This window comes from Scyliorhinus canicula, chromosome 1, assembly GCF_902713615.1.
Source record: "Scyliorhinus canicula chromosome 1, sScyCan1.1, whole genome shotgun sequence".
NCBI lineage: Eukaryota > Metazoa > Chordata > Chondrichthyes > Carcharhiniformes > Scyliorhinidae > Scyliorhinus > Scyliorhinus canicula.
This window is the reverse complement of record NC_052146.1, coordinates 48,335,863-48,361,869: the sequence shown is the minus strand read 5'-3', so window position 1 is coordinate 48,361,869 and position 26,007 is coordinate 48,335,863. Positions and strand designations below refer to the sequence as shown.

The following is a 26,007-nucleotide window of genomic DNA, read 5'->3' as shown; positions in this document are numbered from 1 at the left end:
AGTTGTGATAGGTAGAGGTTCCCGGTTTTGGTAATGCATGTCCCCTTTGACATAGCGCCAAGTAGAAATGTCAGGTAAAAAATTTTTCTTCCCATAGTCAAGGACAGAATAGACGCCCAGGAACTTGCCGATGTCAGGGAACACAAAGAAGGCACCCAGAAGCACTCAAAGCAACGTGCATAGGTGATCCTTCACAATTGTATTGTGAGGATCACAAGGAGGGAATCCTCTAGTTTTGGACAGGACCTAAACATATGACCGTGATTAGCGGGGATCCCCGCAACGTTCACACGCATCTTCTACTCCTTCAAAGAATCGGCACATCTCAGAGATGTGCTCTGTATATCAGCTTTAGCTGTATCAGCCCCAACCTCGTGCACAAGGTGGATGCACTCACTCTCCGGAACACCTCACACCAGAACCCCTCCTCCATATCCTCTCCCAACTCTTCCTCCCACTTGCTTTGATCCCTTCCAGTGGTGCCCTCTTGTCCTCCAAAATAACCCCGTAAACCGCTGACTCTACCCCCTTCTCCAGTCCCCCTGTAGTCAGCACCTCCTCCAGCAATGTGGAGGCCGGCTCCACCGGGAAGCTCTGTATCTCCTTTCTGGCAAAATCTCGAACCTGTATGTATCTGAACATTTCCCCCTGCTCCAGCCCATACTTCGCTTCCAGCTCCTTCAATCCTGCAAACCGACCCCTAAGAAACAAATCCCTTAGTGTCTTAAGCCCCTTCTCCTCCCATTTCTGAAAATTGCCATCCCACTTCCCTGGCTCAAATCCTGTGGTTCCCCAAAATCGGCATTTCCCTTGACCTTGCCGCCAACCCGAAGTGTTGACGAAACTGCCTCCAAATTCTGAATGAAACTATTATTACCAGACTCCCTGAGTATTTCCCCAGGGCTATCAGGAGCGGCGCTGTTGCTCGTGCTTTCAATCCCGAACCCCTGCACAAACTTCTCCAAACTGACCCACTGGGAATCAACCCCTCTGACCCAGCTCCGCACCTTCTCCACATTCGCCACCTAGTAGTAAGGTTCGGAAGACCCAAACCCCCGCCTGCTTTCCCCTCTGTAGTGCACTCTTCTAACTCTGGCCAACTTCCCTCCCCATATGAACGATGTAATCCTTCCCTCAATCTCTCTGGGGAAAAAAAGCCTTTGGCAGGAAAATCGGCAGGCATTGAAAAATAAACACGTTCATTTTAACCGCCTGTACCTGACCTGCCAGTGACAGAGGGAGACCATCCTACCTTGCCAGATCAGCTTTCACTCTCCTCACCAAACTAGAAATGTTGTATCTGCGGAGCCACCCCCCCACTCCCAGGCAACGTGCACCCCCAGGTACCTAATGTGAGTCCCTGCCCTACAGAATGGCAGCTCCCACACCCCTGCTCCCACCCCCAGCCGAGACATCACAAAATACTCACTTGTCTAGATTTAGTTTGTACCCCAAGAAAGACCCAAACACTCTAAGCAGCTCCAATATTCCCCCTATCGACACACTCTGTTCCGACACATATAACAGCAAGTCATCGGCATATCAGGACACCCTATGCTGTATCCCGCCTCGCACTATTCCTTTCCATACCCCCGAACTTCTTAATGCGATGGCCAACGGCTCAATCGCGAGTGCAAACAGCAAGGGGGGGACATAGGACATTCCTGCCTAGTGCCACGGTGGAGAGAAAAGTATCTCGAGCTGATGTTGTTTGTGCGGACACTCTCCCTCGGCGCCTTATATAGTAACTTTACCCAGTTCACAAATCTTGGTCCAATCCTAAACCACTCCAGAACTGCAATCAAGTACCCCCATTCTACCCGGTCAAATGCCTTCTCCACGTCCAATGCCACAATCAGCTCTGTTTCCTCCCGCCCCCCTCCCCCTTGCCGGTGCCATAACAACGTTCAATACCCTTCTAACATTTGAAAAGAGCTTCCTCCCTCTCACGAACCCCGTCTGATCTTCACCTATCACCTTCGGGAGGCACTCCTCCAGCCTACCCACCAGTACCTTCGCCAATACTTTTGCGTCCACATTCAGAAGTGATATGGGCCTATACGACCCACACTCCGTCAGCTCCTTTATTGCCCCTGCCAAATTTGCTAAGTGGCCATGAAACAGGAAAAGAAGCACGGATAATCCTAACGCCTTAATGCACTTACAACTGTGGTGAAAATTGGCCCCAAACACCACCTATGCGAATCCCACATCGTCCCAATTTGGGCCGTATACATGTAACAGCGCCACTAACCTCCCCTCCAGTGCCCCTGTCACAATCACATATCTACCCCCCTGATCTGCCACCACCTTCTCTAGCTGGAAGTATACTCTTTTGCTGACCATTACCGCTACCCCTCGAGCCCTTCCGTCAAATCCAGAGTGAAACACCTGACTAACCCTTTTGAAGTCTCACCTGGTCCTTCACCATCAAGTGAGTCTCCTGCTAGGGCGGCATGTGGTGCAGTGGATAGCACTGGGACTGTGACGCTGAGGACCCGGGTTCGAATCCCGGCCCTGGGTCACTGTCCGTGTGGAGTTTGCACATTCTCCCCATGTCTGTGTGGGTTTCACCCCCACAACCCAAAAGATGTGCAGGTTAGGTGGATTGGCCATGCTAAATTGTCCCTTAATTGGAAAAAAAAATTAATTGGGTACTCTAAATTTAGAAAAAAAAAAGTGAGTCCCCTGCAGCATTGCTACATCGGTTTTCAAATGTTTTTTTTATAAATTTAGAGTACCCAATTAATTTTTTCCAATTAAGGGGCAATTTAGCGTGTTCGATCCACCTACCCTGCACATCTTTGGGCTGTGGGGGCGAAACCCACGCAAAATGTGCGAACTCCACATGGACAGTGACCCAGAGCCGGGATCGAACCTGGAACCTCAGCGCCATGAGACTGCAGTGCGACCACTGCGCCACCGTGCTTTCAAACTTTTAAGATGCACAAGCACACTTGACCTCTTGATTGGACCTCCTAACCCCCTCACGTTCCACGTGATTATCCTAACTGGGGGTCACTTCTCTCTCTCTCTCTCCCCCCCCCCCCCCCCCCCCACCTTGCTCCTTAAAAACCACCTAATTGCCAATTTTCGCCACAGTTGCAAGTGCATTAAGACTTTACGATTATCTGTGCTCCTTTTCCTGTTTCATGGCCACTTATCAAATTGGACAGGGGCAATAAAGCCATTTAAAACTTGTGAAAGATGAGCACCAGAGTTTGGCAGAATCTCTGCCTTGCACTAATAACAGCCAAGAAAAACTGTTATTGCTGCAACTGACAGCTGCTAGGTGAACAAATATATTTAAATATACAAGGTGATTGATGACACACAAACATCAGTAATACTTTGTCCGGCACAAGCAAATTCTGGGCTCCAACTTTGAAACTGGGAGCAAGTTAAAATATGTAGGGAAAATCATTTGTGAAAAGGAAATATTGGGACATATGACACCCTCCACTTAAAGCTAAATGTTAAATTAATCTCTACTTCAGAGGCCCATAACTGCATAAGATGATGTACAGGCACATTCGCCATGATGCAGAAAAGTGCATTGGAGAACTGCAAAAGTGTGTGGTCCCCTGAAGCTAGTAATTGCATTAAGAAATTAAAGTATATGAAATCTGTCTCTAAATTGTAGCTTTGAGAATTTAATGTCAGATTACTCTTCTGGATGGGTTGGAGGATAGGGTAAGCCAGAAGATTTGTTTCTTGATTCCTGATTGTGTTTCCGGCATTACAGTATCTAATTGTCTTATAAACCAGAGTTATTAATCCTGAAAGAGCCACTTCTGCAAACTAAAAGTAAAATACAGTGAATGCTGGAAATATGAAATAAAAACGAGCTGGAAATACTCAGCAGGTCTGGAGCAGCTGTGGACATAGAAACAGAATTTAAAAAATTGAACAAGACCTTTGAGAACTGGTCGGAGCTTTCTGCAGATCCTGTTCAACGTCAGCACTGCTTCATCAACTGAGGGAGGGTGGTAGTTGATAACCAGTAGTTTTCTTGTCTATGTTTGACCTGTTCTGAAGAGAGTCCTATTCGACTTGAAATGTTTTGTTCTGTTCTCCGTTAGATCCAGCCTGACATGCAAGTGAATTAAGGCTTTACGATTATCTGTGCTCCTTTGTTTCAAGGCCACTCATCAAATTGGTCAGTTCCGCAGGACCCATTAATCGTGGCATATGTTTGTGATATACTGCTAAGGAGAATCTGTTTTAATAGTGCTGCTGAAGCATTACCAATAGCTGCACAGCAGCATTATTTAAAATTCGTACAAAGTTAGCTGTGTATACCCGTGATAAATGTATACATAAAATTGTGATTCAAGCTGAATCAATATTCACGCACATACATCGACTCATCGATCGACAGTTCCAACGCGCCACAGCAAAACACCGCACCGATCTCCTCAGAAGACAAACACAGGACACAACTGCCAGAGTACCCTTCGTCATCCAGTACTTTCCCGGAGCGGGGAAACTACAACATCTTCTTCGCAGCCTTCAACACATCCTCGATGAAGATGAACATCTAGCCAAGGTCATCCCCACACCCCCACTAGTTGCCTTCAAACAACCGCTCAACCTCAAACAAACCATTGTTTGCAGCAAACTACCCAGCCTTCAGAACAGCGACCACGACACCACGCAACCCTGCCATGGCAATCTCTGCAAGACGTGCTAGATCATCGACATGGATACCACCATTACACGTGTGAACACCACCCACAAGGTACGCGTGCGACTCGGCCAACATTGTCTACCTCATACTCTGCAGGACAGGATGTCCTGAAGCGTGGTACATTGGCGAGACCACGCAGACACTGCGACAACGAATGAACGGACATCGTGCGACAATCACCAGGCAGGAATGCTCCGTTCCAGTCGGGGAACACTTCAGCAGTCAAGGGAATTCAACCTCTGATCTCCGGGTAAGCGTTCTCCAAGGCGGCCTTCAGGACGCGCGACAACTCAGAATCGCCGAGCAGAAATTTCCGCACACATGAGTGCGGCCTCAACCGGGACCTGGGATTCATGTTGCATTACATTCATCCCCCACCATCTGGCCTGGGCTTGCAAAATCCTACCAACTGTCCTGGCTTGAGACAATTCACACCTCTTTAGCCTGGGGTTACCCCTATCTCTGGATCTGTAAAGACTTGATTACCTGCTAATGCTCACATTCTAAGCATTGACTTGCATCTTTGAATTTGTCTATATATATGTTTCTGGAACATATCTCTTTATGCACCTGAGGAAGGAGCAATGCTCCGAAAGCTAGTGTTTGAAACAAACCTGTTGGACTTTAACCTGGTGTTGTGAGACTTCTTATTGATATAGAGCAACAGGTATATTTTCTTAAAAGCAAATTATTGCGGATGCTGGAATCTGAAGCAAAGACAGAAAATGTTGGAAAATCTCAGGTCTGAAAGCATCTGTGGAGAGAGAAATAGCCAACGTTTCGAATCTGGATAACTCTTTGTCAGAGTATAATTTTATATTGGCTAGTTAAGCCAAGTAATCAGCAGAGTGCATTGCTGTTACGCCTCCTTCCTCTTTATGCATCAGACATTGCGTCGCTTTATGGTCCATGGTCTATTTTGTGTGTCTACAGTTGAAGACTGGGGAGTTTTTAATTTTCCGTTTGTGCAGCCATTATCTGCATCTGTCACATTGTGTGTAAATGTGGTTTAACATTCCCAGGAGTTTCATGTATGTTGAACACCAGAGATCTTTTGCATTGGGTGTAATGTAACGACTTTGAACTTCATTCAATTTCCATCCATCATTAGAGTTGGAGTTCCATTGTTGACGGTTAAGTTCATGGGTCCAAAAGGGCTTATGGGACCGAGGGGTGGATGGTGCCATAGTAATGCTGCATAATAATAATGGGCAACTTTAATTATTCACATAACGACTGGGTAAACCCAATTAGCACTAATGCTATGGAGGATGAATTCCTGGAGTATGTAAGTGACGTGTTTTTGGAGCATAAGCCAACTAGGAATGGGGCTATTTTACGTTTAGTACAATGTAATGAGAATGTAAGTTGAGTGCGGCTGGTTCAATGTAATGAGAATGTAAGTTGAGTGCGGCTGGTTCATATCACTGCTCAGTACTCGGTCACAGAACACACAGACATCGCTGATGACCAAAGTACTGATGTTGATGCGCTCCAGCTTGTGATTGCCACTTTCAGAACCAGATTGACTCGTTCTTGTCTTCGTGGCTACTTTCTTCAAGTGCACAGTTATCGCGCAGTTCAGTTTCACTTCGAATTAGGTCAGAGTTGGATAGGAGCTCATAATTCGGAATATTGCCACAGATGATAACTTTCAATGTGTGCTTAAAGTTCCTCTAATTAAGATGGTATTTGTGCGGCTTAGGTTTGAGTTTCCATTTCCTCCCTGTTGTTTAGGAGCCTGTTGAAGTTGGACTCTTAGTTGAATGGGGTTGTATGCGTTGCCAGCGTTTTGGACATTGCAGTCACCTCTTTCTACGTGTCCGTATGGGTGGCATGTCGCTTGTCGAGGGATGGCACGGAGACAATTCATTGTTGGGGAACTGGGACAAACTGACACTGATCCCACGAATCCGCTTATTGCTGAATGTGGTCCACAGCAGGTGGAATATTTAAAGCAGAGGACGATCCTGCTGCGATTCAGCATCTTTAATCCAGACTGTGTTGAAGGCTCGTGACAGCACCAGAAAGCCTGTGCCACACTTGGATTTATCCAGCAATCCGTTTATTTATATACACACAATGTATATAAATAAATGTGATCACAGCAGCTGCAACTAGGTCCATTATTTATTGATAACAAAGATCCAGACAGAAAGAAAGTGATACTGTATTATGACAGTATTTTGGGCGATCAAAAATTACTGTTCGTTGGTAACAGGTTCGTCTCTAATTTGGCGCCAAATCTATGTGCCAGAATCCTGACGGATTGGATGCTTGGAAAGGTTTCGATGTTTGCGCCCTAAAGTGGCAACTATTGTTTGGAAAGTAATTTAATGTGGTTAAAGTTATTCCGATGGTTAGTCTCATGGTTTGAAACAACATCCGCGTGAATATGTCGAACTGATGTTGATGCGCTCCAGCTTGTGATTGCCACTTTCAGAACCAGATTGACTCGTTCTTGTCTTCGTGGCTACTTTCTTCAAGTGCACAGTTATCGCGCAGTTCAGTTTCACTTCGAATTAGGTCAGAGTTGGATAGGAGCTCATAATTCGGAATATTGCCACAGATGATAACTTTCAATGTGTGCTTAAAGTTCCTCTAATTAAGATGGTATTTGTGCGGCTTAGGTTTGAGTTTCCATTTCCATCATTCTACAGCAGTTGCTCCAAGTCTGCTCTGGATTCAGGCTTGGTCTTTCTCTTCTGAGGCTTCTCATCCTCTACATCACAACATATTTACTAGCTGAACTTGGCAGCAAAGAGTTTCAAACAATTCATGAATGGATGTCAATGTATTTTATGCGTTTTTGGACATTAAAAAAATAAAATTCGGGTGGGGACACGGGAATAGAACCCGGGGCCTTATGTGTGCCAAACATCTACTCTGACACTGACCTAATCCCCACCTCCCTAGCTCCCTCATTATTTACCCTATTCAAACCTCATTAAAAAGCTTCAACGCTTTGAGCTCATCATTGACTCATCACCACGTCAGAATTGTATTTATTACATCAGCCGCACACATTTTCGCCGCCTTTTTATTGTTCAATATTTCACCAGCAGTCAACAATACAAAATGTCACAAGACACCACTTGCTACATTCACCGCTTTTCCTTACAGTCGGGATGTCTTTTCTCAATCACATTTCACACTCTTTCTCTGCGCAACAAGCACCATTCTAGAGCTGGAACCATTCCATCATTCTACAGCAGTTGCTCCAAGTCTGCTCTCGATTCAGGCTTGGTCTTTCTCTTCTGAGGCTTCTCATCCTCTACATCACAACATCGTTCCAAACGCCGAAACTCAACTCACCTGCATTCTTCAAACTTGAACGGCCCAATACCGTGAATCACTTCTTGTTTGTCATCTTCCTCAAAAAGATTTTAGTTTTAATCCGTGTCCAGAATTCCATTCCAAGTGTTGGGCAGTTTTCTCCTGGAAGAATTTATGCTCAGTATTAAAATTACCGTTGTCCTTTTCTCATCGATCCCAATCAGACCCATCCCTCTCCCTGGAGCCTCCTCAAACCCAGCAACCTCCCAGAAGTATTCCCCATTTGCCCACCATTAGCAGCCAGGCCCAGTTCATTGTTGGGGAACAGGAACAAACTGACTGTCATCTCAAAAGAACACGAATCCCTATTGCTGAGTGTGGTCCACAGCAGGTGGATCGTTTAACGCAGAGGATGATGCTGCTGCTCTTCAACGGATATTGAACGTGGTATATTGTGCTAAAATTGCCTTGGCTTGAAACATTCTGACCATCAGAGTGACATCAGAAAACATTTCTTGATATATTTATCCATTGCAATTGATGGAATTGGGAGCTTGGAGATAAATATAAAACATGCAATGTTACAGACGATTGTTCCATCAATGAAACGGTAAAATGCGGCTGGGTAGTTGGATTTTTTAAAAGTACAAAATTGACATGGGGACTCTGGGGCTTGAATCCGGGCCCTCAAGCAGACAAAGCTTGCACTCTGCCCACTGAGCTACGTCCCCACACTGCTTAGCTCGCTTTATTTACCCTATTCAAACCTCAATTTCCATCATTGAATATATCAAAATCAATGAAGAGGCCAAAATGTCACATAATACTTCTTGGCTCCTCCTTACAATCACAATTTCCATCACATTTAGCACTCTTCTCCTGTCATGGGCAGAATGCACTATGTTGGCTGGGTTCTGATGTTGGTTTGGCGTGTGTTGTTCATCTTGCTCTTTTGATATATTGGTAAAATTGGTAAAATCGTAAATGCCTTATTAAAAATACTTTTTTTTTTTTAAAAAGTGCTCCTTTCATTTTCTTCCATCCACGAGCAGAATACTTTTTTTCTGTGTATCAATATCAACATAAAAGAGTAAATGATGAGGTGGTCACATTTGGGCATGTCAGCAGAAAAAGCATATATGACAATTTTGTACAAGGCTAGCACAATGTCTCACAGGAGTTTGAAATCTATCAAAAATCACAACTGGACGTCCGGGAATAATAGCTTCATTGAAAATTTGGAGGCAGTTCCGCCAACACTTCGGGTTGGGGGCTTGGTCAAGGGAAATGCCGATTCGCGAGAACCACAGATTTGTGCCAGGGAGGTGGGATGGAAATTTTTGGAAATGGAAGGAGAAGGGGATTAAGACACTAAAGGATTTGTTTCTTAGGGGTCGGTTTGCAGGATTGAAGGAGCTGGAAGTGAAGTTGGAGCAAGTGGAAATGTTTAGATATATGCAGGTTCGAGGTTTTGCTAGAAAGGTGATACAGAACTTTCCAGAGGAGCCGGCCTCCACATTGCTGGAGGAGGTGCTGACGACAGGGGGACTGGGGAAGGGGGTTGTGTCAGCGGTCTACGGAGCTATTTTGGAGGAGGAGAGGGCACCACTGGAAGGGATCAAAGCAAAGTGGGAGGAAGAGTTGGGAGAGGATATGGAGGAGGGGGTTCTGGTGTGAGGTGCTCCGGAGAGTGAATGCCTCCACCTTGTGCGCGAGGTTGGGGCTGATATAGCTGAAGGTGGTATACAGAGCACACCTCATGAGGGCGAGGATGAGCCGATTCTTTGAAGGAGTAGAAGATGTGTGTGAACATTGCCGGCGGGGGGGGGGGGGGGGGGGGGGGGGGGGTTTGTAGCCACCTAAGATGGACACTGGGCTAACAAAATGGAGAACTGCTAAGGCTGTAGGGAGGGGAAAACAGTCTTAGCCAAGACAAGCAGTTTGCAAAGGCTAATTAGCATCTGCACGTATCAAAACTAGTTTATGGCCAGGTGCAAGATCTCAACCAAAGGTGTAAATAGCAAAACGCTTTGCATAGTAATGAGGCGATCCAGATCTGGGCCCACACAATAGCAACATTTGGGTTTGAATGGATACTTTGAGTGGGCGCCCCAGACGAAACGGCACCAGAAGTATCCATCACAAAAGACCCTAGAGACCGCCCCACCCATCGAGAAGAGACCCTCAGATTGGGGGATTTGTAAGATATCGATTGGGAAATGACCCAATCGATACATGGCAGGTAGAGGCCCGCCCCGAAAAGGCACGGACATTGGGGGACCTATAAAGGTAGACCCCGCACATGGTTCTGTCTGTTGACTCCGGCCCAGGTCTGTTGTGCTCCGGCTCCGTTGCTGTTTTGCTCCGGCCTCGCTGTTGTTGTTGCTCCGGCTTGCTGTTCTGACTCCGACTCCAGCCTCCAGATCCTGTCTTCCATCACCAGCCGTTGAGCACCAGCCATCGTTCAGTAAGTGCCAAAACGACGCTCGCTACGTGAACCCGGCATTGCTTATACATTATCCGACTATTAGAGAACAGAAGGTGCAGTCCAGAAAGGAACAAAGGCCTTGTCCCCTGACCTTGCTGGTTCCTACTTAGATAAGTATTTAGTCGTTTAATAGTAGAAATAAATATTAGTCTTTAGCGTATGCATGCGTATTTATTATATTTGTATAATAAATATCAATCGTTTGAACTTACTAATCGGTGTATAGTTTTATTACTTTGAACCTGACCTTGAAATACTTGTGAGGTGTCTAAATACGGCACCTGGCGACTCCGAGCTGAAAATACATACACAGAGCTGTAGTAGTGTTAAGCACACGGACTTTAAACGGAGGCGTGTTAATACACTCCAATAAACGCGTAATACACTCAAGTAAAACGTGCAACATTTAGTGGCGACTTCCTGACGGGACGCGGTTACAAGTGGCACCCCCCACTCCGTCGAGGACCCCTGAAATTTGAATCCGAAATCCAAGTAAAGAAAAAGGAAAGAAATCACAAGTATTCAAGGTGTTCAAACGAATAAACGTAATTCGGAAGTGTGTTTAGTGCATGCGTACTAACAGGGTTGTAAGGAAAATCTGAAAGCATTTTTGTTGCAACAAACTTTCGGGAGTTTTGTGAACGAAACATAGCGTAAGCCTTACCCGTTTCGTGAGACATAACCTCAACACCCCCTGTTCCAAATTAAAGTGAGTCAGAGAAAATGGCCATGCAGGCAATGGAACGCCTCATGAATCCAGAACGGTTTGTGGTCGCAGCGACCAGCAGTAGCCGAGTAGGTCAGTGTCCCGTGTGGGAGCTGGAACTCCGCAAGTATCTGCAAGGAAAGGGATGGCCCCTTTGGAAAGAGTTCTGTATGAATGAGGAGACAGGTCCCGGAAGTATAGGACATACTTGGTGGGAGAAACTCTCTCAAATTCATAAGAAAAACCTTAGTAAAGCACGCAAGCCAATGGCAATCGTGTCCTGTTTGGCACAATTGCGAGGCACAGAGGAGGTCGTTCAGACGCTCCGGGCAGAACTAGAAGAGAGAAATCGGATGAGTAAAGTGGATGTCAGGGACATCGAGAAAGAGAATATGGAACTTAGAGGGAAGTTGGCAGAGAAAGGTAGAGAGGTGGATGATGCCAAGAGGGCACATCAGTCTTGTCTAGCCCATCTCAGCAGTTCCCAGGCCCAGTACGAAAAGGCCTATCAGGACGTGCAACGTGCCGTCCTGATAAGAGAAGAATCAGAGAAGCAGGTAGAGGCTTTGCAGAGGCAATGCTCTGACCTAAAGGCAGCTTTAAGAGCACTCCATGCTGCCACCACAGAACAAAGACAGAGTACAGTAGACCATGCAAAATGCAGGAAGCAGATTGCGGAGCTCCAATCGCTGCTTCAGTGCAAAATGGGTTCCAAAGCACCTTTGGAACGCAGTTAGATGAGGAGAATGCCCCCAGACTGGAAGGAATTAAGCGAGACAGCGCAGCGTTATGTTCAGGGAACATGTGCGCCAGCAGCGCAGCAGAAAAGACAAGCACCCCAACCCCCCACAGAGCAGATAGTTACCTGCACCAATGAATCCAGTCACCACCCCAGAGGAAAGCGACCACAGAAGGCGCACCCGATATCACCTACACCACCCCTTAACTGTAACCCAACTCAGGGACGCGTGTGAGAAGATCACTCCGTTTCTCCCCACCGCGACCCCACCACGTTTTTCGCAAAAGTAAAGCAACAGGCAACCATGTACGGCCTGGACGAGAGAGAGCAGGTTAAGCTCACGGTTCTGAGCTTAGACCAATCGGTAGTAGCAGCCCTCCCCGGACCCACAGAACGTTGGCGGAGGCACCCTAGAGGAAATGCACACCTCATTTTAGATGCCATAGGGTATAACCGAGGTGACCCAGTCGAAGGACTTAAACAAGTGCCGACAGAAGAAACACGAGCACCCTACAGCATTTGCAGGAAGGCTGTGGATCCATTTTAACGCAGTTTTTCGGCGATTTAAATAGAGCCCATTTGAACCGTGAAAACATGGTTAAATGGACGCGCACCATAATTTCCCATGCCACAGATGCAGGACAGAGTGCTTGCAACAGTTATGACCCCTCAGAAGAGGCCCATAATGAGAAGTGGGTCCTGAAAAGATTGTCCCGCGCTTGGGAGCAATCAGTTCAGGGCAGAGGCAAAGTGAAGTCCCCAGAAGAAGCTCAGGCTGCAGCGGACATTCAGGCAGTGAGAGCGCACCAAAACCCGCATGGGTGAATGAAGGAAAGAACAGCCCTCCACAGAAGTCGCAGGCATGCTACAACTGTGGCCAGTTAGGACATTGGGCTAAGGAATGCAATGCACCCCAGAGATCACAGAGAGGCCAGCAGACAGGCACTCTGAGTAGGAATAAAGCCAAACCAATCCATAGTATAGGGATACAGTCAGGACAGACCAATGTGGACGGGACGGACTGCGGTGTTCGGGCTCCCCCCAACTTGGGTCTGTGACACTCTTTGGGATCAATCCGGAAGACTGGTAGTCACAGCTAAGGTTAGAGGGAAGCCATAGAGTTACTTTGGGACACAGGAGGGTCCCGCACCACGATTAATTCCACCACCACGGCACAGGCAGACACGTGGCCCGACCACCTCCACCATCACACTTAGCGGTTTCACAGGACACTCGCTCAGCAGGGAACACATTACAGCACCCGTAGCAATCCAGCAGGGAACATTTCCACCAAACACCCCGTCGTTCTAGTAAATCTTCCCCGGACAGAAACACATCCTGGGGATAGATTTATGAATGCCCATAGCCTGTCGTTCGACCCAGTTAACCACTGTGTCTGGCGAATGGCGAGATCAGACAGAGCACCCGCTACTCTCACAGTAGCAGAGTACGCCCAATCGAATTAGCGCAGTAGGGAGACTATTCATTTGACCTGACCACACTACACACGGACAGACAAGTAAAGGCAGTATCTACACAAACACAGGACAGCATTTGCCAGTCACCGGCACGACTGTGGCAGAATGACTGACAACTTCACGTTACCGGACCTGACCCAGACCACAGAAACAGTTACAGATTTCCCCTAGAAGCAGAGGGAGAAATAGAGAAAGTGATAGGTAGCTTATTGGAGCAAGGTGTACTTAGAACCGTAGCCTCCACAAATAATGCTCCTATTTGGCCAGTGAGAAAGCCCGACGGATCATGGCGCTCTGACCATCGATTATCGGGAGCTCAATAAAGTAACCCCAGCAGTAGCCCCCACGGTTAGCAACAAGTCCCGAGACCATGCTCAAACAGGGACTCAAACTCCAAATATTTCACGGTATTGGACATTAGCAACGGCTTCTTGTCAATCCATGGCAAAGGCGTGCCAGTACAAATTGCCTTCACCTTCAAAACACAACAGTATACCGTGGACATGCCTTCCACAAGGTATTCACAATTCCCCTCCATTCCACGACAGCTGGCGAATGGTTTAGAAAAATTTTTCCCGCCCGAATGTCTGGTACAGTATGTGGACGGACCTACTATCTGCAGACAGACACAAAGGCAGAGCACATTACGCTCTGGCGAGCTCCTGGAACTTTTAACCCTCAATGGATGTAAAGTTAACCCCAGGAAAGGCCCAGATTTTGGAAAATAAAGTGTGTATTTGGGTGCAGTCATCACACACGGCAAACGCGAGATCGAATTCAAAAGAATTGATTCGATTGTCAAATTGCACCCTTCCCCAGAATGTTTCACTCCCTCGGTCGTTCTTAGGACTGGTTGGTTATTGTCGGAACCACATCGACGGATTCGCGACAAAGGCAGCCCCCACTCTCAGACTCCCTTAAGAAAGGAGCCCCCTGGGAATGGCTTCCGCAGCATACAGAGGCTGTGGAGGAGTTAAAGAAAGCCCTTAGCGCAGCACCCATGCTGCAAGTTCCAGACCACCTTTCCCCCTATGCAATAGAGGTAGCGAGCACCAGATCTGACCCTCTCGGCCGTGTTACTTCCGGAACGGCACGAGCAGCTAAGACAGTGGCTTATGCCTCCCGACTCTATAGACCCAGTAGAACAGGATTTTCAGCCTGCGAGATGGCACCTCCTAGCAGTTTTCTGGGCAGTGCAATACTTCTCCTACATCACCGGACTCAACCCATCACTATTTTGACCGAGCACACCCCCCACACAGTTACTCCTAGACGGTCGACTGAAGGACGGTTCAGTTAGCCAGATTAGGGCAGCTAGGTGGACGTTTACTTTTACTAGGACGCGACATTACGGTTAAAACGGACCCGCACACACACATTTTTAGCCGACAACCTCCAATACCAGGACAGCCCCATGATTGTGAAATTGTAGCACCCCTGCACAACACAGGACCCTTCATAGCGAAGACACCCCTCAGGACAGATAGGGAACCCAAGACCAAAGCCCCCAACACACAGACCACGTGGGCCCACTCAGGCTATACGTGGCCGGTTCATCCACGGTTTTAGAAGGTGAGCGTATCACGGGATGCGGATCTATGTCGAGGTACGCGCAGGGTCGCGCTCTCGAAGAAATAGCTTTAAAATTGCCAGGTCACTTAGGCGCGCAGGCAGCAGAGCTCGCGGCCATAGCGTACATAGTGGACCACCCCGTATTCTTCCCCAGCCCGCGTGGACATATATTCGGACAGTCTATATGTCTGCAACAGTTTGACAGATTTTTTGACCCCTGTGGAGGACATGAGGTTTTTGTCTCCGCAAGATGGGAAACCCCTTCCATCAGCCCCTTTACTCCGCCACATTTTATAGATAAAGCGAAGGACAGAACCTTCGGCATTATAAAAGTTAGAAGCCACCATAGGTCATCCCCCCCTGGGAATGTAAAAGCCGACGCACTGGCTAAGGCAGGTTCCAGGCGAGGACACTTGTGGACACCCCCAGCTAGCGCACCAGCTAGCGCCCCTGTGAGCGCAGTTTCAAGTCTCCAGCACCGATATCAAGGATTTTAGCTGCGCACAGAAGCAGGATGAGGATCTCAGGAGATTTTTAAAGGCAACTTTGTGCCTCAGTTTGACCAATTTAGACACGCACTGACCACACATGAGGGTGTGATCATCAAGGACCAGCTTTATGTCGTCCCGCAGCAGGACCGCAATCAAATGATTGCCTTGTTCCATGACGGGCATGGACATCAAGGAATCGACACGACCACGAGGCACCTCAGGCAGCTCTGTTGGTGGCCTAACCTAAGGACCGATGTAACCCACTACATCGAGAATTGCCTTATTTGCGCCCAGAATAACCCGGGAGGTATCTAAAAAGGCACAGCTTCGGCATACTCAACCAGTTAATGGCCCCTGGACAAACCTCCAGATCGACTTATAGGACCATTGCCCCCTTGTAGGAATAGCTATAAATACGTTCTGGTGGTAATCGATACCTTTACCAAATGGGTAGAGGCATTCCCCTCAAGAACGAATACAGCTAAGACAGCTGCAAAGATCCTGACCAACCACATCTTCACGAGATGGGGTTTACCCAGAAGTATAGATTCGGACCAGGGATCTCACTTCACAGGATGTCATGAAGAACGTCCTGACCATATTCGGCATCAAACAAAACTTTCATATTGCGTATCACCCACAGTCCAGCGGGATTGTAGAGCGCATGAATCGGACCCTAAAATCCACACTAGAAAAATGGTCAAGAGAACAACTCAACATGGGATTCAGTGCTCCATTTGCACTCATGTTTATCAGAAATACAGTTCAACTTCCACAGGATACACACCACACACACTCATGACGGACGCCCTAGAAAGGTACAGAATTCCTTTTAGGACTGGACATGACTAGCCCCGAAGTGACGGCCTCACCCATGGAAAGCTGTTAAAGACCTGGTTGAGACTGTGAGGTCTGCACAGATCGCAGCCGCAGTTCAACTAGGGAAACAGCGGCATGCTTTAATAAGAAACGTACACCCCACAGAATTCCAGGTTGGGCAACAGGTAATGCTATCTGTATATAACCCCAGCAGTTTTTTGCACCAAAATATTCCGGCCCGTATTCAATTTCGGACAAATAGCCCCTAGTTTACAGGATAAAATACCCCAACGGAAAGACAGCGTGGTTCCATATTAACCAGCTAAAGGCATATGGAACACAGTCTAACCATGCACACCATGTCCTGCTAGGCAGCAGAACACCTCGCCCCGCCCACTAGAGACACGTTTCCACCATCCCCCTCACAGACCAGTTCTTCATCGGACTCGCCACCCCGCCCCACTGACCACGACAGACCACGCCCGAAACGCCCACAAGCTGCCGCAGCAGAGACAGCGATACAGACACTGACTCTGAGGACAGCACAGCACACAACACTACAGCCCACACTGCAGCGACTATGACCCCGACTCCAGTGACCCCATGGAAGTCACTTATATTAAAAACCCAGACCCACCACCCGACCCCGACTACCCCGACAATACCCATTCAGTTCAGACCCACTACTTTGGCACAGGGACAATTCGTACGACTTGTCCGCAACGACGAAAGGACCCCGGTCACATAATTCAAAAATTTCATGCCTGATCACACAAGGGTGTGGGATCGGGAGAGCAGGACGACACGGTGTCTGAATCCGATATGGCAACCCCTTTGTGACCCTGTTCACAGGGCAGAGAAAAAGTGAGGTGTCCAGATGATGTAAAATAGGAGCCGCTTGAGGGAAGCGATATCCTTTCTGATGGAACCTGCACGTATGTTTGTTTGTGAGTTGTGAGTGGTTTCCTTGTTAATATGTTAAGGGTTTGCTTACAGATCTTTTCAGCTGAAAAGATTGTGACCAGCTCACCTTATCGGCTACAATATCTGAAGCCCAGCTCAACTTTCAAAAGGAGCTCTGGCTCCTCCCTTGTTTTTAGGTGCCCCTCTATTCGGTGAATAGAGGCTGCAAACCCACGGTAAACACATTCTTGCCCGTTACTCCAGGTTACTCAGGCAGTGGACAAACGGCACTGAGGACCCGCCCTGTCTGAGAACCCGTTTGTTCAGCCAGGCTCGGGTATGGCACAGCACGCCTTACCCGGGGATCCCATACAAATCTTACCCATAGCGGCCCATACGCAACCATTCGACCTTTTATTTCCAATTTGTTTTCATTTTTTTTAGGTAGCCCTTAGGGCCACCACATGCTATTTACATCCAGGAACATTCGGATGGTAAAGGTATTAGCAAAGCCTGCGAGACGGCTCGCAGGAGGAAAGTTGTTAGGTGTATTCTGTTCCTAAAATTCGCTTTGAAAAAAAAATGAGGGGAGTCACAGGGTGTGACTTGGCCAGTCATTTAATGGGTCAATTGGAATTAGAGGACAGATACATAACAAGTACGGTATTAAACTTGTATTGACAGATACTGTGCTTGATCCATAGCTTCGAAGGACGAAAGAGGGTTCACAGCAAGGATCGACCATACGGGGAAGAGGAAGAGAACGAAGAGAAGACCATGATGGAAGCCTACCTATTACTGTTAAATGTTATATTTGTATGTGTGGAAGCGAGTCACGTTTCCCCCACAACCCCGCCGTCAATGTTTCCCTCACACCAACTCCCCCGTGCTCAGCTCTGATCAGTGAAGTTCAGACCTGGTGCACAAAATTTATGACATGGTACTCCATGTCATACGTGATTGAATCACTGCTAGTGATCGCAATCCTCTGCATAATCGTACAGACCCTCAGGTTGAGGAAGTGGAAAAGGAGAGCCTCCCGTTCCTGCCCCTCAACCGTCTATGGAGTTCGATCCCCTATTTTTCGGTTTCATCAATCCCCCTTGCCCCTTGATGAATAAAGCACTATGTGAATAAAAGATACCCATGTATTATATTGTCCTGAACTCGACTGCCGAGTCAGGAAGTGTTATGTAATGTGGTATGAATGAATAAGGTTTAGACTGTAATAAAATGTTTAAAGTAAGGATAAGGATAATAGTTGTGATAGGTAGAGGTTCCCGGTTTTGGTAATGCATGTCCCCTTTGACATAGCGCCAAGTAGAAATGTCAGGTAAAAAATTTTTCTTCCCATAGTCAAGGACAGAATAGACGCCCAGGAACTTGCCGATGTCAGGGAACACAAAGAAGGCACCCAGAAGCACTCGAAGCAACGTGCATAGGTGATCCTTCACAATTGTATTGTGAGGATCACAAGGAGGGAATCCTCTAGTTTTGGACAGGACCTAAACATATGACCGTGATTAGCGGGGATCCCCGCAACGTTCACCACGCATCTTCTACTCCTTCAAAGAATCGGCACATCTCAGAGATGTGCTCTGTATATCAGCTTTAGCTGTATCAGCCCCAACCTCGTGCACAAGGTGGATGCACTCACTCTCCGGAACACCTCACACCAGAACCCCTCCTCCATATCCTCTCCCAACTCTTCCTCCCACTTGCTTTGATCCCTTCCAGTGGTGCCCTCTTGTCCTCCAAAATAACCCCGTAAACCGCTGACTCTACCCCCTTCTCCAGTCCCCCTGTAGTCAGCACCTCCTCCAGCAATGTGGAGGCCGGCTCCACTGGGAAGCTCTGTATCTCCTTTCTGGCAAAATCTCGAACCTGTATGTATCTGAACATTTCCCCTGCTCACAGCACCATACTTCGCTTCCAGCTCCTTCAATCCTGCAAAACCGCCCCTAAGAAACAAATCCCTTAGTGTCTTAAGCCCTTCTCCTCCATTTCTGAAATTGCCATCCCACTTCCCTGGCTCAAATCCTGTGGTTCCCCAAAATCGCATTTCCCTTGACCTTGCCGCCAACCCGAAGTGTTGACGAAACTGCCTCCAAATCCTGAATGAACTATTATTACCAGACTCCCTGAGTATTTCCCCAGGCTATCAGGAGCGTCGCTGTTGCTCGTGCTTTCAATCCCGAACCCCTGCACAAACTTCTCCAAACTGACCCACTGGGAATCAACCCCCTCTGACCCAGCTCCGCACCTTCTCCACATTCGCACACCTAGTAGTAAGGTTCGGAAGACCCAAACCCCCGCCATGCTTTCCCCTCTGTAGTGCACTCTTCTAACTCTGGCCAACTTCCTCCCCATATGAACGATGTAATCCTTCCCTCAATCTCTCTGGGGAAAAAAAAGCCTTTGGCAGGAAAATCGGCAGCATTGAAAAATAAACACGTTCATTTTAACCGCCTGTACCTGACCTGCCAGTGACAGAGGGAGACCATCCTACCTTGCCAGATCAGCTTTCACTCTCCTCACCAAACTAGAAATGGTGTATCTGCGGAGCCACAGCCCCCCCCCACTCCCAGGCAACGTGCACCCCCAGGTACCTAATGTGAGTCCCTGCCCTACAGAATGCAGCTCCCACACCCCTGCTCCCACCCCCAGCCGAGACATCACAAAATACTCACTTGTCTAGATTTAGTTTGTACCCGAGAAAGACCCAAACACTCTAAGCAGCTCCAATATTCCCCCTATCGACACACTCTGTTCCGACACATATAACAGCAAGTCATCGGCATATCAGGACACCCTATGCTGTATCCCGCCTCGCACTATTCCCTTTCCATACCCCCGAACTTCTTAATGCGATGGCACAACGGCTCAATCGCGAGTGCAAACAGCAAGGGGGGACATAGGACATTCCTGCCTAGTGCCACGGTGGAGAGAAAAGTATCTCGAGCTGATGTTGTTTGTGCGGACACTCTCCCTCGGCGCCTTATATAGTAACTTTACCCAGTTCACAAATCTTGGTCCAATCCTAAACCACTCCAGAACTGCAATCAAGTACCCCCATTCTACCCGGTCAAATGCCTTCTCCACGTCCAATGCCACAATCACCTCTGTTTCCTCCCGCCCCCCTCCCCCTTGCCGGTGCCATAACAACGTTCAATACCCTTCTAACATTTGAAAAGAGCTTCTTCCCTCTCACGAACCCCGTCTGATCTTCACCTATCACCTTCGGGAGGCACTCCTCCAGCCTACCCACCAGTACCTTCGCCAATACTTTTGCGGTCCACATTCAGAAGTGATATGGGCCTATACGACCCACACTCCGTCAGCTCCTTATTGCCCCTGCCAAATTTGCTAAGTGGCCATGAAACAGGAAAAGAAGCACGGATAATCCTAACGTCTTAATGCACTTACAACTGTGGTGAAAATTGGCCCCAAACACAACCTATGCGAATCCCACATCGTCCCAATTTGGGCCGTATACATGTAACAGCGCCCTAACCTTCCCCTCCAGTGGCCCCTGTCACAATCACATATCTAACCCCCTGAATCTGCCACCACCTTCTCTAGCTGAAGTAACTCTTTGCTGACCATTACCGCTACCACCTCGAGCCCTTCCGTCAAACTCCAGAGTGAAACACCTGACTAACCCTTTTGAAGTCTCACCTGGTCCTTCACCATCAAGTGAGTCTCCTGCTAGGGCTGGCATGTGGTGCAGTGGATAGCACTGGGACTGTGACGCTGAGGACCCGGTTCGTAATCCCGGCCCTGGGTCACTGTCCGTGTGGAGTTTGCACATTCTCCCACTGTCGGTGTGGGTTTCCACCCCCACAACCCAAAGATGTGGCAGGTTAGGTGGATTGGCCATGCTAAATTGTCCCTTAATTGGAAAAAAAAATAATTGGGTAATCTAAATTGTAGAAAAAAAAAGTGAGTCTCCTGCAGCATTGCTACATCGGTTTTTCCAAATGTTTTTTTATAAATTTAGAGTACCCAATTAATTTTTTCCAATTAAGGGGCAATTTAGCGTGTTCGATCCACCTACCCTGCACATCTTTGGGCTGTGGGGGCGAAACCCACGCAACACAGGGAGAATGTGCGAACTCCACACGGACAGTGACCCAGAGCCGGGATCGAACCTGGAACCTCAGCGCCATGAGACTGCAGTGCGACCACTGCGCCACCGTGCTTTCAAACTTTTAAGATGCACAAGCACACTTGACCTCTTGATTGGACCTCCTAACCCCCTCACGTTCCACGTGATTATCCTAACTGGGGGTCACTTCTCTCTCTCCTCTCCCCCCCCCCCCCCCCACCTTGCTCCTTAAAAACCACCTAATTGCCAATTTTCGCCACAGTTGCAAGTGCATTAAGACTTACGATTATCTGTGCTCCTTTCCTGTTTCATGGCCACTTATCAAATTGGACAGGGGCAATAAAGCCATTTAAAACTTGTGAAAGATGAGCACCAGAGTTTGGCAGAATCTCTGCCTTGCACTAATAACAGCCAAGAAAAACTGTTATTGCTGCAACTGACAGCTGCTAGGTGAACAAATATATTTAAATATACAAGGTGATTGATGACACACAAACATCAGTAATACTTTGTCCGGCACAAGCAAATTCTGGGCTCCAACTTTGAAAACTGGGAGCAAGTTAAAATATGTAGGGAAATCATTTGTGAAAAGGAAATATTGGGACATATGACACCCTCCACTTAAAGCTAAATGTTAAATTAATCTCTACTTCAGAGGCCCATAACTGCATAAGATGATGTACAGGCACATTCGCCATGATGCAGAAAAGTGCATTGGAGAACTGCAAAAGTGTGTGGTCCCCTGAAGCTAGTAATTGCATTAAGAAATTAAAGTATATGAAATCTGTCTCTAAATTGTAGCTTTGAGAATTTAATGTCAGATTACTCTTCTGGATGGGTTGGAGGATAGGGTAAGCCAGAAGATTTGTTTCTTGATTCCTGATTGTGTTTCCGGCATTACAGTATCTAATTGTCTTATAAACCAGAGTTATTAATCCTGAAAGAGCCACTTCTGCAAACTAAAAGTAAAATACAGTGAATGCTGGAAATATGAAATAAAAACGAGCTGGAAATACTCAGCAGGTCTGGAGCAGCTGTGGACATAGAAACAGAATTAAGAAAATTGAACAAGACCTTTGAGAACTGGTCGGAGCTTTCTGCAGATCCTTTGTCCGGCACAAGCAAATTCTGGGCTCCAACTTTGAAACTGGGAGCAAGTTAAAATATGTAGGGAAAATCATTTGTGAAAAGGAAATATTGGGACATATGACACCCTCCACTTAAAGCTAAATGTTAAATTAATCTCTACTTCAGAGGCCCATAACTGCATAAGATGATGTACAGGCACATTCGCCATGATGCAGAAAAGTGCATTGGAGAACTGCAAAAGTGTGTGGTCCCCTGAAGCTAGTAATTGCATTAAGAAATTAAAGTATATGAAATCTGTCTCTAAATTGTAGCTTTGAGAATTTAATGTCAGATTACTCTTCTGGATGGGTTGGAGGATAGGGTAAGCCAGAAGATTTGTTTCTTGATTCCTGATTGTGTTTCCGGCATTACAGTATCTAATTGTCTTATAAACCAGAGTTATTAATCCTGAAAGAGCCACTTCTGCAAACTAAAAGTAAAATACAGTGAATGCTGGAAATATGAAATAAAAACGAGCTGGAAATACTCAGCAGGTCTGGAGCAGCTGTGGACATAGAAACAGAATTTAAAAAATTGAACAAGACCTTTGAGAACTGGTCGGAGCTTTCTGCAGATCCTGTTCAACGTCAGCACTGCTTCATCAACTGAGGGAGGGGTGGTAGTGATAACCAGTAGTTTTCTTGTCTATGTTTGACCTGTTCTGAAGAGAGTCCTATTCGACTTGAAATGTTTTGTTCTGTTCTCCGTTAGATCCAGCCTGACATGCAAGTGAATTAAGGCTTTACGATTATCTGTGCTCCTTTGTTTCAAGGCCACTCATCAAATTGGTCAGTTCCGCAGGACCCATTAATCATGGCATATGTTTGTGATATACTGCTAAGGAGAATCTGTTTTAATAGTACTGCTGAAGCATTACCAATAGCTGCACAGCAGCATTATTTAAAATTCGTACAAAGTTAGCTGTGTATACCCGTGATAAATGTATACATAAAATTGTGATTCAAGCTGAATCAATATTCACGCACATACATCGACTCATCGATCGACAGTTCCAACGCGCCACAGCAAAACACCGCACCGATCTCCTCAGAAGACAAACACAGGACACAACTGCCAGAGTACCCTTCGTCATCCAGTACTTTCCCGGAGCGGGGAAACTACAACATCTTCTTCGCAGCCTTCAACACATCCTCGATGAAGATGAACATCTAGCCAAGGTCATCCCCACACCCCCACTAGTTGCCTTCAAACAACCGCTCAACCTCAAACAACCATTGTTTGCAGCAAACTACCCAGCCTTCAGAACAGCGACCGACACCACGCAACCCTGCCATGGCAATCTCTGCAAGACGTGCTAGATCATCGACATGGATACCACCATTACACGTGTGAACGCCACCCACAAGGTACGCGTGCGACTCGGCCAACATTGTCTACCTCATACTCTGCAGGACAGGATGTCCTGAAGCGTGGTACATTGGCGAGACCACGCAGACAGCTGCGACAACGAATGAACGGACATCGCGCGACAATCACCAGGCAGGAATGCTCCGTTCCAGTCGGGGAACACTTCAGCAGTCAAGGGAATTCAACCTCTGATCTCCGGGTAAGCGTTCTCCAAGGCGGCCTTCAGGACGCGCGACAACTCAGAATCGCCGAGCAGAAACTTTCCGCACACATGAGTGCGGCCTCAACCGGGACCTGGGATTCATGTTGCATTACATTCATCCCCACCATCTGGCCTGGGCTTGCAAAATCCTACCAACTGTCCTGGCTTGAGACAATTCACACCTCTTTAGCCTGGGGTTACCCCTATCTCTGGATCTGTAAAGACTTGATTACCTGCTAATGCTCACATTCTAAGCATTGACTGGCATCTTTGAATTTGTCTATATATATGTTTCTGGAACATATCTCTTCATGCACCTGAGGAAGGAGCAATGCTCCGAAAGCTAGTGTTTGAAACAAACCTGTTGGACTTTAACCTGGTGTTGTGAGACTTCTTATTGATATAGAGCAACAGGTATATTTTCTTAAAAGCAAATTATTGCGGATGCTGGAATCTGAAGCAAAGACAGAAAATGTTGGAAAATCTCAGGTCTGAAAGCATCTGTGGAGAGAGAAATAGCCAACGTTTCGAATCTGGATAACTCTTTGTCAGAGTATAATTTTATATTGGCTAGTTAAGCCAAGTAATCAGCAGAGTGCATTGCTGTTACGCCTCCTTCCTCTTTATGCATCAGACATTGCGTCGCTTTATGGTCCATGGTCTATTTTGTGTGTCTACAGTTGAAGACTGGGGAGTTTTTAATTTTCCGTTTGTGCAGCCATTATCTGCATCTGTCACATTGTGTGTAAATGTGGTTAACATTCCCAGGAGTTTCATGTATGTTGAACACCAGAGATCTTTTGCATTGGGTGTAATGTAACGACTTTGAACTTCATTCAATTTCCATCCATCATTAGAGTTGGAGTTCCATTGTTGACGGTTAAGTTCATGGGTCCAAAAGGGCTTATGGGACCGAGGGGTGGATGGTGCCATAGTAATGCTGCATAATAATAATGGGCAACTTTAATTATTCACATAACGACTGGGTAAACCTAATTAGCACTAATGCTATGGAGGATGAATTCCTGGAGTATGTAAGTGACGTGTTTTTGGAGCATAAGCCAACTAGGAATGGGGCTATTTTACGTTAGTATAATGTAATGAGAATGTAAGTTGAGTGCGGCTGGTTCAATGTAATGAGAATGTAAGTTGAGTGCGGCTGGTTCATATCACTGCTCAGTACTCGGTCACAGAACACACAGACATCGCTGATGACCAAAGTACTGATGTTGATGCGCTCCAGCTTGTGATTGCCACTTTCAGAACCAGATTGACTCGTTCTTGTCTTCGTGGCTACTTTCTTCAAGTGCACAGTTATCGCGCAGTTCAGTTTCACTTCGAATTAGGTCAGAGTTGGATTGGAGCTCATAATTCGGAATATTGCCACAGATGATAACTTTCAATGTGTGCTTAAAGTTCCTCTAATTAAGATGGTATTTGTGCGGCTTAGGTTTGAGTTTCCATTTCCTCCCTGTTGTTTAGGAGCCTGTTGAAGTTGGACTCTTAGTTGAATGGGGTTGTATGCGTTGCCAGCGTTTTGGACATTGCAGTCACCTCTTTCTACGTGTCCGTCTGGGTGGCATGTCGCTTGTCGAGGGATGGCACGGAGACAATTCATTGTTGGGGAACTGGGACAAACTGACACTGATCCCACGAATCCGCTTATTGCTGAATGTGGTCCACAGCAGGTGGAATATTTAAAGCAGAGGACGATTCTACTGCGATTCAGCATCTTTAATCCAGACTGTGTTGAAGGCTCGTGACAGCACCAGAAAGCCTGTGCCACACTTGGATTTATCCAGCAATCCGGTTATTTATATACACACAATGTATATAAATAAATGTGATCACAGCAGCTGCAACTAGGTCCGTTATTTATTGATAACAGATCCAGACAGAAAGAAAGTGATATTATGACAGTATTTTGGGCGATCAAAAATTACTGTTCGTTGGTAACAGGTTCGTCTCTAATTGGCGCCAAATCTATGTGCCAAATCCTGACGGATTGGATGCTTGGAAAGGTTTCGATGTTTGCGCCC

At 46.9% G+C, this 26,007-nt stretch overlaps 2 long non-coding RNA genes across 3 annotated transcripts in view; one reads left to right on the top strand and one right to left on the bottom strand.

Annotated features, from left to right (window-relative positions):
- LOC119962387 overlaps positions 1-25,501 on the top strand; it is a 38,369-nt gene extending 12,868 nt beyond the window's left edge. The window contains exons 2-3 of the long non-coding RNA XR_005459856.1: positions 7,140-7,320; positions 25,419-25,501. This is a non-coding gene — a long non-coding RNA (uncharacterized LOC119962387). The remainder of the gene's footprint in view (positions 1-7,139; positions 7,321-25,418) is intronic.
- The window catches only part of LOC119962377, a 58,514-nt gene that overhangs the window by 10,755 nt on the left and 21,752 nt on the right, over positions 1-26,007 (bottom strand). For both annotated transcript variants that reach the window (XR_005459855.1, XR_005459853.1), the window contains one exon: positions 8,006-8,128. This is a non-coding gene — a long non-coding RNA (uncharacterized LOC119962377). The remainder of the gene's footprint in view (positions 1-8,005; positions 8,129-26,007) is intronic.